Genomic DNA, 13,749 nt, shown 5'->3' on the forward strand with positions numbered 1-13,749 from the left:
GAAACCCGCAGTTTGGAATTATAGCCAACATTGTAAGAGTAATATTGCCAGCTATAGATTCTGCAGAAAGAGACTATAGAGAGATAAAGGGAAGGAGTGCTACAATCCCAATCCTGGCCTATATACATTGGGGAAGACTTGCATTGTCAATTGTTTGGAACTGTGTTTTGATACTGTTGGATATACTACAACTCCGATTCTGCACTTTAGTAAAGAAAGACGTTTATCTTCTACAACTGGCCTGGTTACTGACTCTATCACCATATGCTGGCCACTGTACCTACATCTCCTGCCTTGCATCCACATCAAACCCACAACACAAAGGACAACAAAACTACCATCAGACAGGAGCCCCAACATCAGGGTGTACCCGAGGGAAGAATGATTGTGCCCTACTATCACTGCTCTGGCCCTAGGGAGCATCAGTATGAGGATTGCCACTGTGAAAAATGATTGCAGCTAGAACCACTACCACTCCCATCCTCTGCTTGGGGCTTGCGGCATAAGATGCTCAGAACCAGGTGTGACAAAACCAACCTCGCCACTGGTTTTTGGAGGGGCCTGTTTGCCAGCCTCTTGCCTCGGAATTATGGCCCATATACTAACTTTGAAGGAGAAGACAGACCGGCCGCACAGCTTAAATCTGGGGAACTGTTTTGGGCAGGAAAGCCATGCTTGCGGCCGGCCAAATGTGACTTCCATGGAATTCGGGAACCCCTGCTCGGATCTGGGTGATTTTTGGATATGTTGTTCACTCAGATCAGAGCTATCCATAGATGCATACATTATGGGGATATGTTGGGTTTTGAGGTGTTTTCTGTGTTTTGGGAAAAATGTGTGTTTTCTGTCTGTGAGTGATTAAGTTAGCCCATTACGTTTGCTAATTGTATTTTGTTGATTGTCTCAGACAATGCCAGTGTGTTAGTTGATTGCGTCTCAGACAATGCCAGTGTGTTAGTTAATTGCGTCTCAGACAATGCCAGTGTGTTAGTTAATTGCTTCACAGACAATGCTCATTGTATTTTGTTGATTGCGTTACAGACAGAGGGAAGGGGATTTTGTGTACAATTGCTGGGAAGGTTTCAATACTGTAAATGCATGCGATTGGCTGTTTTTACAAAACCCTGTGGGTGGTAACCTTGTTGGAAGATGTGTATAAATCAATGCTTGTGTGTCCAAATAAAGAGAGTTCCTGTTTTACCCTTGACCAAGTTGAGGCTGGTGTTTGGGTAACTGATCGACATTGGGAGATTGCTATACGCTGAAGATTTGCTATACTCCCCTGGCATAACTACTAGCTCTTGTAAGAGCTGTTCCTGCTCTCTGGATGTAGGAGAGGTTCACCCACTGGAGCCTGGAGCCTTGTCGTAGGTCCAGGGTGGGTAGGAGACGGTGAGACCTCAACCAAGCTTCGGCTGTTTGTGGGGTCTGCAGTGCGTACGGTGTCAAGTGGAGTGCTTGGAGTCCTCGGAAAGCACTAGGAGCATCTATCGACGGAGGTACCCGGTCGGGGTGCCAGGAGATCCGTTACACCAGGGGTATCTAGATCTAAGACAGTCTCCTGCCTTGGAATACCTGTCTATCATAACGGGACTTTTGAGAAATTTGAATAGCAAGCGTCTCACACCATAGAAGTCAAGGTAAATATACAAGATTTACATGGATTGCTAGTGGAGAGGAACTGTTGTTGAAGAAAACTGGGGCAGTCAGAGGAGCCACTAAGTCTGAGAAGTTCTGGTTTTCAGTGGGGTTGAGTGCCTGGGGTCAGATTTGTTTGTCTGCCACAGAAATAGAGGTAGCAGTGGTCAAAGCAGCAGAACTTTACATCAGTTTGGCAACAAGTATATTAGTTAAAAATGGTGCCTCTTAGCTTGGCAGCTACAGTCACAAATGGACACACAACTTGGTGGTTCCAGTCTATGATGGGCATAGGGTAAGTAGTTTTAGTATAATGATAGATGGCTTAATGGTCTTAATGGCACACAGCTTAGGCTACTTTCACACTAGCGTTCGGGTTTCCGTTCGTGAGCTCCGTTTGAAGGAGCTCACGAGCGGACCCGAACGCAGCCGTCCAGCCCTGATGCAGTCTGAATGGAGGCGGATCCGCTCAGACTGCATCAGTCTGGCGGCGTTCAGCCTCCGCTCCGCTCGCCTCCGCACGGACAGGCGGACAGCTGAACGCTGCTTGCAGCGTTCGGGTGTCCGCCTGGCCGTTCGGAGGCGTGCGGATCCGTCCAGACTTTCAATGTAAGTCAATGGGGACGGATCCGTTTGAAGATGCCACAATGTGGCTCAATCTTCAAGCGGATCCGTCCCCCATTGACTTTACATTGAAAGTCTGGACGGATCCGTCCCAGGCTATTTTCACACTTAGCTTTTTTTTGCTAATATAATGCAGACGGATCCGTTCTGAACGGAGCCTCCGTCTGCATTATTATGAGCGGATCCGTTCAGAACGGATCCGCCCGAACGCTAGTGTGAAAGTAGCCTTAGTGGTTACAATCCTGGAAAGGATTGCTGAGCAACTCATGGTTACAAGGAAACAAGAGAGCTGTTGTAGCTTGACACAACCCAGTCTGTTTCTCTCAACCAGTGGCACAGGGAGGAAATAGTCTGGAAAAACACACATTCACAGGTTACTGGGCTCTATATTACTGCTCACCACACCAACCATGAGACATGCTAAGCCACTTCATTATATACAGTACTTGCCAACTTTTGTGGTTTCCAGTAGCTGGGAGTTTGATTTTTTTTTTTGGGGCATTGGCACACTCCTTTTTCCAGGTCACAGCCCCTGATTCCATAAATCACAACCCACCTCCTCAATGCACTTTGGGCACTGGGACTGCATGTCATGATGCAGAATCCCAGCACCAGACAGAGTAAAAGTACATGGAGGGTTGCTTTCCCAGGGAAAGCAGCCCTCTATGCTTTGCCAGGCCATTGGACAACTCTTAGGCCTCTTTCAGAATGGCGTCCCGGAATTGCTCCAGATGAATCGCGCGTGCATTGCATTGCAATGGTGCCATATTCAACAATTATTAACTAATTAATAAATAATTGACACAAACCTCTTGTGGATGAAAAGGCAGCGGTCTTTATTAAAATCTTGGGGGGTTACATAAATCAACCAACTTTAAAATATCGATATAAATACCATTCTGAATAAATAATAAAGTCCATTACTAAATTAATTTAAGTCCACCCAAAAAACAACAAAGACCACAACAAATATTGCCGGGAGGGCGGGCGGGACGAGCTTCTTCTTGATCTTGACACGGCGACTGAAATCAACAGGTAAGGTGCCTCAATAAATAGGTGAAATTCCCGCCATAATCCACTGAAAACCGATCAGGATACTAGATAAAAATAGAAACAGGCCCAGCAACTGGACAGCAACCGATTTAACCAATGGCAACGCTGACCAGCCAACTAATTGTCCAATCCTGAAGCTGCCCAGCATAATACCGGCTCACTTGACATCTGAGGAGAAATAAAACAAGAGAAAAAAAGGAAGGGGGGTAGAAAACACAACAGAACCAAACTCCATGTTTCAATGGCACCATGAGGGGCAAAGCCCATTCAGGCCATGCCCCTAACAGACTATCTTCATTCAGCAGGACCTGAACTGACTTCACCACGCTCACCACGTGGTGAGCGCTATTATGTCATCAAAGGTAATTTTGCAGGTCCTGAAAGAAGAAGAAAGAAGATGATGCCGGCTGCGCAAACAAGTGAATGAGGTAAAAAATAAATTATTTTTTAACCCCTCAATCGACATTTTAGTAAGCATTCTGTATTAAGAATGCTATTATTTTCCCTTATAACCATGTTATAAGGGCATATAATACAGTGAATTTACTTTAATGGGGTCTGGGGTTGCTCATCCCTATCATCTCCTAGCAGCCATGCATTGAAATCGCACCGCATCCGCACTTGCTTGTGGATGATTGCGATTTTTAAGCAGTCCCATTCATTTCTATAGGGCCTGCGTTGCGTGAAAAATGCAGACTATAGAACATGCTGCGATTTTCACGCAACACACAAGTAATGCGCGAAAATCACCGCTCATCTGCACAGCCCCATTGTAGTGAATGGGTCCGGATTCAGTGCGGGTGCAATGCGTTCACCTCATGCATGGCACTCGCTCGGAAAACTTAAAAAGGTCTTAATATGGAGCCCATGCGGTGTTTCACTCTTACATCTCTGAGCACTGGCCCACATTTGCTTAGCTAAGTGTTCCACTTTTGTGGTGTTGCTTACGCCAACTTTTGACATATCTTAATAATGTATATAAAATGAGATACACCAAAATTTTGGTGCAAACGATACCACATAAGTGGCACGCTTAGTATAAGAAATTTGGGCCAATGTGTGCAGACATAAAAGTATAGTGTTCCATACTAAGGGTGGAGATGGAGAACATCAGTCATAACTTTGCCTGGGCCCCGCAGTAATACCAAATCCCCCCCCCCCCCCCCCCCCCCACCAACATCACATTAAAGAACTAACAACAAACGTGACATTACAACAATGCAGAACATGCCAGTTTAACAATAATGTCCAGTTACCCTCAGGGGCGGACTGGGAACCTAAAGTGTCCTTGGAAAAAAAAACTAAAAGTTTTCCCATATTTTAGACTGGTCCAAACTGACAAAAGGCAGGCAACACAAATGGGCGGGCCAGCATTACCACAGTGCAGCAGAAAATACTGCCTCAGCAGAACCAAGTACCACAGTGCAGCAGAAAATACTGCCTCAGCAGAACCAAGTACCACTGTGCAGCACAAAATACTGTCTCAGCAGAACCAAATGCCACAGTGGAAAACAAAATACTGCCTCAGCCGAACCATATACCACAGTGCAGAACAAAATACTGCCCCAGCCGAACCTAACACCACAATGTAGCACAAAATACTGCCTCAGCAGAATCAAATACCACAGTGCAGCACAAAATACTGTCTCAGCCAAACCAAATACCACAGTGGAGCACAAAATACTGCCTCAGCAGAACCAAGTACCACAGTGCAGCAGAAAATACTGCCTCAGGAGAACCAAGTACCACAGTGCAGCAGAAAATACTGCCTCAGCAGAACCAAGTACCACAGTGCAGCAGAAAATACTGCCTCAGCAGAACCAAGTACCACAGTGCAGCAGAAAATACTGCCTCAGCAGAACCAAGTACCACAGTGCAGCACAAAATACTGTCTCAGCCAAACCAAATACCACAGTGGAGCACAAAATACTGCCTCAGCAGAACCAAGTACCACAGTGCAGCAGAAAATACTGCCTCAGCAGAACCAAGTACCACTGTGCAGCACAAAATACTGTCTCAGCCAAACCAAATACCACAGTGGAGCACAAAATACTGCCTCAGCAGAACCAAGTACCACAGTGCAGCAGAAAATACTGCCTCAGGAGAACCAAGTACCACAGTGCAGCAGAAAATACTGCCTCAGCAGAACCAAGTACCACAGTGCAGCACAAAATACTGTCTCAGCCAAACCAAATACCACAGTGGAGCACAAAATACTGCCTCAGCAGAACCAAATGCCACAGTGCAAAACAAAATACTGCCTCAGCCGAACCATATACCACAGTGCAGAACAAAATACTGCCCCAGCCGAACCTAACACCACAATGTAGCACAAAATACTGCCTCAGCAGAATCAAATACCACAGTGCAGCACAAAATACTGCCTCAGCAGAACCAAATACCACAGTGCAAAACAAAATACTGCCTCAGCCGAACCAAATACCACAGTGCAGCACAAAATACTGCCTCAACAGAACCAAATTACCACAGTGCAGCACAAAATACTGCCTCAGCAGAACCAAATACCACAGTGCAGCACAAAATACTGCCTCAGCAAAACTAAGTACCACAGTCTTGCAGAAAATACTGCCTCAGCCGAACTAAATACCATAGTGCAGCACAAAATACTGCCTCAGCAGAACCAAATACCACAGTGCAGCACAAAATACTGCCTCAGCAAAACTAAGTACCACAGTCTTGCAGAAAATACTGCCTCAGCAGAACCAAATACCACAGTGCAGCACAAAATACTGCCTCAGCCGAACCAAATACCACAGTGCAGCACAAAATACTGCCTCAACAGAACCAAATTACCACAGTGCAGCACAAAATACTGCCTCAGCAGAACCAAATACCACAGTGCAGCACAAAATACTGCCTCAGCAGAACTAAGTACCACAGTCTTGCAGAAAATACTGCCTCAGCCGAACTAAATACCACAGTGCAGCACAAAATACTGCCCCGGCAGAACAAAATACCATAGTGCAAAACAAAATACTTCCTCAACAGAACCAAATACCACAGTGCAACACAAAATACTGCCCCAGCAGAACCAAATACCACAGTGCAAAACAAAATACTGCCTCAGCAGAACCAAATTACCATAGTACACAACAAAATACTGCCCCAGCAGAACGAAATACCACAGTGCAGAGCAAAAAATGCCTGAGCTGAACCTAACACCATAGTGTAGCACAAAATATTGCCTCAGCAGAGCCAAATGCCACAGGGCAGCACAAAATAATGCCTCAGCTGAACCAAATACCACAGTGCAGCACAAAATACTGCCCCAGCATAACCAAATACCACAGTGCAGCACAAAATACTGCCTCAGCAGAACCAAATACCACAGTGGAGCACAAAATACTGCTTCAGCCGAACCAAATACCACAGTCTTGCAGAAAATACTGCCTCAGCAGAACCTAATACCACCGTGCAGCACAAAATACTGCCCCAGCAAAACCGAATACCACAGTGCAGAACATAGGGTTTATTCACACGTCTGCAAAATGGCTCTGCATCCTTTCCGCAGTTTTGTGTAACGGGTGCGGAACCATTCATTTTCAATGTGGCCAGAATGTGCTGTCCGCATCCGCAATTCCGTTCCTGAAAAAAATTGAACATGTCCTTTTTTTGTACGCAATTGCAGACAAGAAAAGGCATTTTCTATGAGAGCTTCGGCGATGTGCGGTCCGCAAAATGCATACTGCTGTCCCTGCGGGGGATAGTCAACTGTATGTCCATCCACCCTCCACTCCAGGATAATAAAAGTGAATTTCTGATGCAGCTCTTTGTAAGGGGGTGCGTTACAGTGTTGCAGACAATCCCTGCTCAGCCAGGGCTTTGGGTATATATGCGTCAAAGTGTGCGGCATGTGTGAACATTTAGCGCCACTTTTAATAGTTTCTTCCACTCATCATTAGGATAACATGTAGGAGAGAAGCACTGAAAAGCTATGTCGTTAAATAAAATACATGAGGAAGACGTCGGTGAAATCCGTAGGAGGAAGACGGGGGGCATGTAGTGTGCAGACGGAGCTGAGGAGGACGGACGGGCACAGGGCAGCACCGCGCTGGGTGAAGGGAGGGCGCGCGATGAGGAGGGGGAGGAGGAGAGCGGCAGGAGGAGGAGAGGAGAGGGAGTGCTGACTGATCAGAGGCCGTCCTGCTCCCGGGCTACTCATGGACTTTCCCGGAGCCTCCGGCCGCTGCTTCTGGATAGCTGGACCATAGACAGGAGAGCGGGCTTCTGGGTGAGTACTGCTGCCGGGCATCGTGCCTCCCTGCCGTGGCCATCACGGATGCACTGAGGATACAGTGGCAGCTTCTTGCTGGCACCCACATCTGGGCATGACAGCTGCAACTGGCACTAGTGGGTGCCTGTCATTTATCAGCGGGCACTGGTGGCATGATCTGGGGGATCGCCTGGTGTCATTAGTAATCCGTTCCTGTCCTTACTGATCCAAAAGGCATGCAACTGGCACCAGAAACTGGGACATGGGCATTCTTAAGTTGAAGATGCATCCTTTAATGCAAGTGGGGTGCCAGCATAGTGAGGTGCCAACACAGCTCAATAGTACTGGGATGCCAGCATGATACAATAGAAAGTAAAGTGCCAACACTGCTCAATAGTGAGGTGACAGCATTAGAGGGGTGCCAACACTGCTCACTATGTGGGTGCCAGCAATGCTCCTTATGTGGGGTGTCTGTATTATAAAATGGGTGCCAACACTGCTCAATAGTGAGGTGACAGCATTATAAAGAGGGGTGCCAACACTGCTCACTATGTGGGTGCCAGCAATGCTCCTTATGTGGGGTGTCTGTATTATAAAATGGGGTGCCAACACTGCTCAATAGTGAGGTGCCAGTATTAGAAAGAGGGGTGCCAATACTGCTCAATAATATGTGGGTGCCAGCAATGCTCCATATGTGGGGTGGCAGCATTGTGAATGGGGTGCCAACACTGCTCAGTAATATGTGGGTGACAGCAATGTTCTATATGTGGGGTGGCAGCATTGTGAATGGGGTGCCAACACTGCTCAGTAATATGTGGGTACCAGAAATGCTCCATATGTGGGGTGGCAGCATTGTGAATGGGGTGCCAACACTGCTCAGTAATATTTGGGTACCAGAAATGCTCCATATGTGGGGTGGCAGCATTATGAATAGGGTGCCAGCATTGCTGATAATAAGTATTGATCCATTAGGGAAGTTCCAGCATTATACAATAGACAGCGGGGTGCCAATATTACTTGGTAATAAATGAGGTGCCAACATTGCTCAATAGTGTGTATTGTGTTTTAGATGATTATATGGGGTTCCACCAGAATTATATCATAGTGGGGTGCCAACACTGTTTGATAATGTGGGTTCCAGCATTATATAGTTGAAAGTGGGTTACCATATCATCAATATGTTACCAGTATTGCCCAATAATAAGTGTGCCAGTACTGCATAGTAGAACACGGGTCACCAGCATTGCCAATAATGGACTTAGTTGAATGATGCCGTTGCAATTGGGTGGGGGGTGTCAATGCTGCAGATCATTGTGTATGAAAGTTATGGGCGCTTGTCTTTGTGAGTGCAGTGCTGGCACACTAATGGTGGTGAACTTATCCTGTATGCAGTTGTAGCAGAGCTGGATTTGTCACTGAACTGTGTTAAGTTTCAGGATGAGGTTTACCACTAATAACCTAAGGGAATGGTGCCAAGCGATAAACTCAGTTCTGCCCACTCCAAGAGCTCTGCTATAATATGCCACTTGTGGCTGTTGTGTCCCATTCTTAGCACTTGGTCTCCATGCCATGGTATGTGACGTGCCCGCTGCTGCCTATCATATGATGATGATAAATGCTCAGGAATGTGATCATTCTCTACGTGTTCCCCAGTCACATTGTAACGTCCTAGGTACCGCGCTGTTCTATAGGCTGGGGGTATATTTGCATTTTACTGATGCTGTAATTTACGGCATTATCTCATTTTCTACATTGGGGAATTGGAAACCTTCATCATTGACCTGACAGCGCTGATATAGAAGGATGGTATAGAATATTCTATAGAACAGATGTCATTAGAGGCATCCCGTGTAATATTCTGCTTCCCACATGTCCATGGTGAGGATAATGTGCAGAGAAAGCGTCCACTGTGCGGGACCTCAGGCCATGCTTGAAGGGGGGGCTCATGGTCGTTAGCAGTATCTGATTGGTGCAGAAATTTACCCAATAAAGCTTTACTCCACATTGTAATGAACTCCCCACGGTGTCCCTACTGCAGATCATTGACCGCTAACCGTCAGTGGGCTTATTAGATCCATGGAGAGATAATGGCTCTTAGTGTCACTGGATTGATTCATAGTGAATGCATCGACAAGATGGTAGAGATAGGTTTGTACATGCAACGTTTCATCCCTCACATGGGGCCTTTATCACGAGTGAGGGCGGAAACGCTGCACATATCGTTTGTCCATCACTTTTACGGAACCATTGGAGTGCCGCCTATTTCTGTATATATGTAGATAGATAGAAAGACGTGAGATAGATCTTAGATATATAATGGATAGATGATAGCTAGATATAGATAGATAGATAAATGAAAGATAGATATGAGATGGATAGATAGATTATAGATAGATAGATATGAGATGGATAGATAGATAGATGATAGATAGATATATAATAGATAGATAAATCATAAATAGATTAATAGATAGATAGATAGATATGAGATAGATCTTAGATATATAATAGATAGATGATAGATAATAGATAGATGATAGATAATAATAGATAGATGATAGATAGATAGACAATAGATCGATAAATGATAGATAGATAGATCATAGATAAGGCTCCTTTCACACTAGCGTTCGCTGGTCCGCTCGTGAGCTCCGTTTGAAGGAGCTCACGAGCGGACCCGAACGCAGCCGTCCAGCCCTGATGCAGTCTGAATGGAGCGGATCCGCTCAGACTGCATCAGTCTGGCGGCGTTCAGCCTCCGCTCCGCTCGCCTCCGCACGGACAGGCGGACAGCTGAACGCTGCTTGCAGCGTTCGGGTGTCCGCCTGGCCGTGCGGAGGCGTGCGGATCCGTCCAGACTTACAATGTAAGTCAATGGGGACGGATCCGTTTGAAGATGCCACAATGTGGCTCAATCTTCAGGCGGATCCGTCCCCCATTGACTTTACATTGAAAGTCTGGACGGATCCGTCCCAGGCTATTTTCACACAGCTTTTTTTTGCTAATATAATGCAGACGGATCCGTTCTGAACGGAGCCTCCGTCTGCATTATTATGAGCGGATCCGTTCAGAACGGATCCGCCCGAACGCTAGTGTGAAAGTAGCCTAATAGATCAATAAATAGATAATAGATAGATAGATATGAGATAGATAAATCCACGATACACAAGTCCAAAGAGGAGTATATTAGCGTCTGGAGGAATGACATAAGAACATCCCAGAAGCTGACAGTATACCTGAGCCTGCAGAGGGAGTACAAACTGGCTCCATATCTGGAGAAACTCCCCAATCCAAAAGACCAACAGATCCTGGGCCGGTACAGACTGAGCGCCCACAGCCTGCTCATTAAATCCAGGCGTCATCGACAGAGGTACAAGTCCAGGGAGAGCAGACTGTGCCAGCAGTGCGACCAGGAGGCCGTGGAGGATGAGGCTAATTTTCATGCTGCGGTGCCCAAATACTCAGCAGTGAGGGAGACTCAGTTCAGGAGACTGTCTGATCTCTGCCCAGACTTCACCTCCATGGAGGAGGAGGAGGAGAGACTCTCCATACTGCTGGGGGAAGAGGAGAACACGGCGGCCATAGCAGCACAATATATTACTGCCTGCCATGAACTGAGAAGAGCCTGATATACCATGGACTCCTATATCCCCACCCTCTATGTGTCCCCATCCCCCCAACCCTACCCAATTATTTCCCACTTGCTTTGGCAATGCTAAAATGTATTTAGTCCTGCCAATAAAGCTGATTTGATTTGATTTGATAGATCTTAGATATAAGATAGATATGAGATGGATAGATAGATCATAGATAAATACTAGATATAGATGATAGCTATATAATAGATAGATATATAATAGATAATAGATCAATAGATAGATATGAGATAGATCATAGATATATAATAGATAATAGATAGATGATAGATAATAATAGATAGATGATAGATAATAGATCAATAGATAGATATGAGATAGATGATATATAATAGATAGATGATAGATAACAGATAGATAATAGATATATAATAAATAGATGGTAGATAATAATAGATAGATGATAGATCATAGATAATAGATCAATAGATAGATATGAGATAGATCTTAGATATATAATAGATAGATAATAGATAGATGATAGATAATAATAGATAGATGATAGATATTTGGATAGATAGATAATAGATAGATATATACTAGATAGATAGATCATAGATAATAGATAGATGTGAGATATATCTTAGATATATAATAGATAGATGTGAGATAATAGATATATCATAGATAATGGATAGATGATAGATAGATAGATAATAGATAATAGATAGAAGATAGATAGATAATAGATAGACAATAGATCGATAGATGATAGATAGATATGAGATAGATAATAGAAATATAGATAGATCTTAGATATATAATAAATAGATAATAGATGATAGGTAGATGATAGATAGATAGATAGATAGATAATAGATGATTGATAGATAGATAGATAGATAGATAATAGATAGATAGATAGATAGATGGATAGATAGATATGAGATAGATAATAGATATATAGGTAGATGATAGATAGATATGAGATAGATAGAGGATAGATAGATATAGTAGATAGATAATAGATAGATATAGTAGATAGATAATAGATAGATAGATAATAGATCTATATAGTAGATAGATAGATATGAGATAGATAGATAGTAGCGCTCTCTGTAGTCGATTTTCCCTGTTATGGGGTGCACACTGTGTATGGTGACATGGTCGATGCTCTGTGTATGGTGACATGGTCGATGCTCTGTGTATGGTGACATGGTCGATGCTCTGTGTATGGTGACATGGTCGATGCTCTGTGTATGGTGACATGGTCGATGCTCTGTGTATGGTGACATGGTCGATGCTCTGTGTATGGTGACATGGTCGATGCTCTGTGTATGGTGACATGGTCGATGCTCTGTGTATGGTGACATGGTCGATGCTCTGTGTATGGTGACATGGTCGATGCTCTGTGTATGGTGACATGGTCGATGCTCTGTGTATGGTGACATGGTCGATGCTCTGTGTATGGTGACATGGTCGATGCTCTGTGTATGGTGACATGGTCGATGCTCTGTGTATGGTGACATGGTCGATGCTCTGTTTATGGTGACATGTTCGATGCTCTGTGTATGGTGACATGGTCGATGCTCTGTGTATGGTGACATGGTCGATGCTCTGTGTATGGTGACATGGTCGATGATCTGTTTATGGTGACATGTTCGATGCTCTGTGTATGGTGACATGGTCGATGCTCTGTGTATGGTGACATGGTCGATGCTCTGTGTATGGTGACATGGTCGATGCTCTGTGTATGGTGACATGGTCGATGCTCTGTGTATGGTGACATGGTCGATGCTCTGTGTATGGTGACATGGTCGATGCTCTGTGTATGGTGACATGGTCGATGCTCTGTGTATGGTGACATGGTCGATGCTCTGTGTATGGTGACATGGTCGATGATCTGTTTATGGTGACATGTTCGATGCTCTGTGTATGGTGACATGGTCGATGCTCTGTGTATGGTGACATGGTCGATGCTCTGTGTATGGTGACATGGTCGATGCTCTGTGTATGGTGACATGGTCGATGCTCTGTGTATGGTGACATGGTCGATGCTCTGTGTATGGTGACATGGTCGATGCTCTGTGTATGGTGACATGGTCGATGCTCTGTGTATGGTGACATGGTCGATGCTCTGTGTATGGTGACATGGTCGATGACTCCATTCCTTGCTATGGTAATGGTCAGGTGTCCATTGAGTGTGTCCTGTATGGCAGACAATCATAACTTACATGAGAGATTTCCCATCTGTATCTAGAAGCTCAGTGATTTGTAAAGTCTTAGTAATGGATGTTCAGGGAGAAGAGCTTTATCCTTATCTAAGCACTGACACAGTCACTGGATCCCCCTACAGGAACGAGGATGGTGCGGAGTTGGAGTTTAGAGGCTTCATCCTTTGGGTCCGGTGTACAATTAGTATGTTGTCTTTAGGGTACTTTCACACTTGCGTTTTTCTTTTCCGGCATAGAGTTCCGTCCTAGGGGCTCTATACCGGAAAAGAACTGATCTCTTTTATCCCCATGCATTCTGAATGTAGAGCAATCCGTTAAGGATGCATCAGGATGTCTTCAGTTCAGTCTTTTTGACTGTTCAGGACGGAGA

The 13,749-nt window shown here is 44.9% G+C and overlaps 1 protein-coding gene across 2 annotated transcripts in view; it reads left to right on the top strand.

The window, feature by feature from the left end:
* Nucleotides 1-7,447: 7,447 nt before the first annotated feature.
* SGCD (sarcoglycan delta) overlaps nucleotides 7,448-13,749 on the top strand; it is a 756,997-nt gene continuing 750,695 nt past the window's right edge. The window contains exon 1 of one of the 2 annotated variants that reach the window (XM_044281196.1): nucleotides 7,448-7,567. The gene's annotated coding sequence lies outside the window, so the exon portion shown is untranslated. The remainder of the gene's footprint in view (nucleotides 7,568-13,749) is intronic. The other variant, XM_044281197.1, reaches the window with a different exon arrangement.

Source organism: Bufo gargarizans, chromosome 2 (assembly GCF_014858855.1).
Source record: "Bufo gargarizans isolate SCDJY-AF-19 chromosome 2, ASM1485885v1, whole genome shotgun sequence".
Lineage (NCBI taxonomy): Eukaryota > Metazoa > Chordata > Amphibia > Anura > Bufonidae > Bufo > Bufo gargarizans.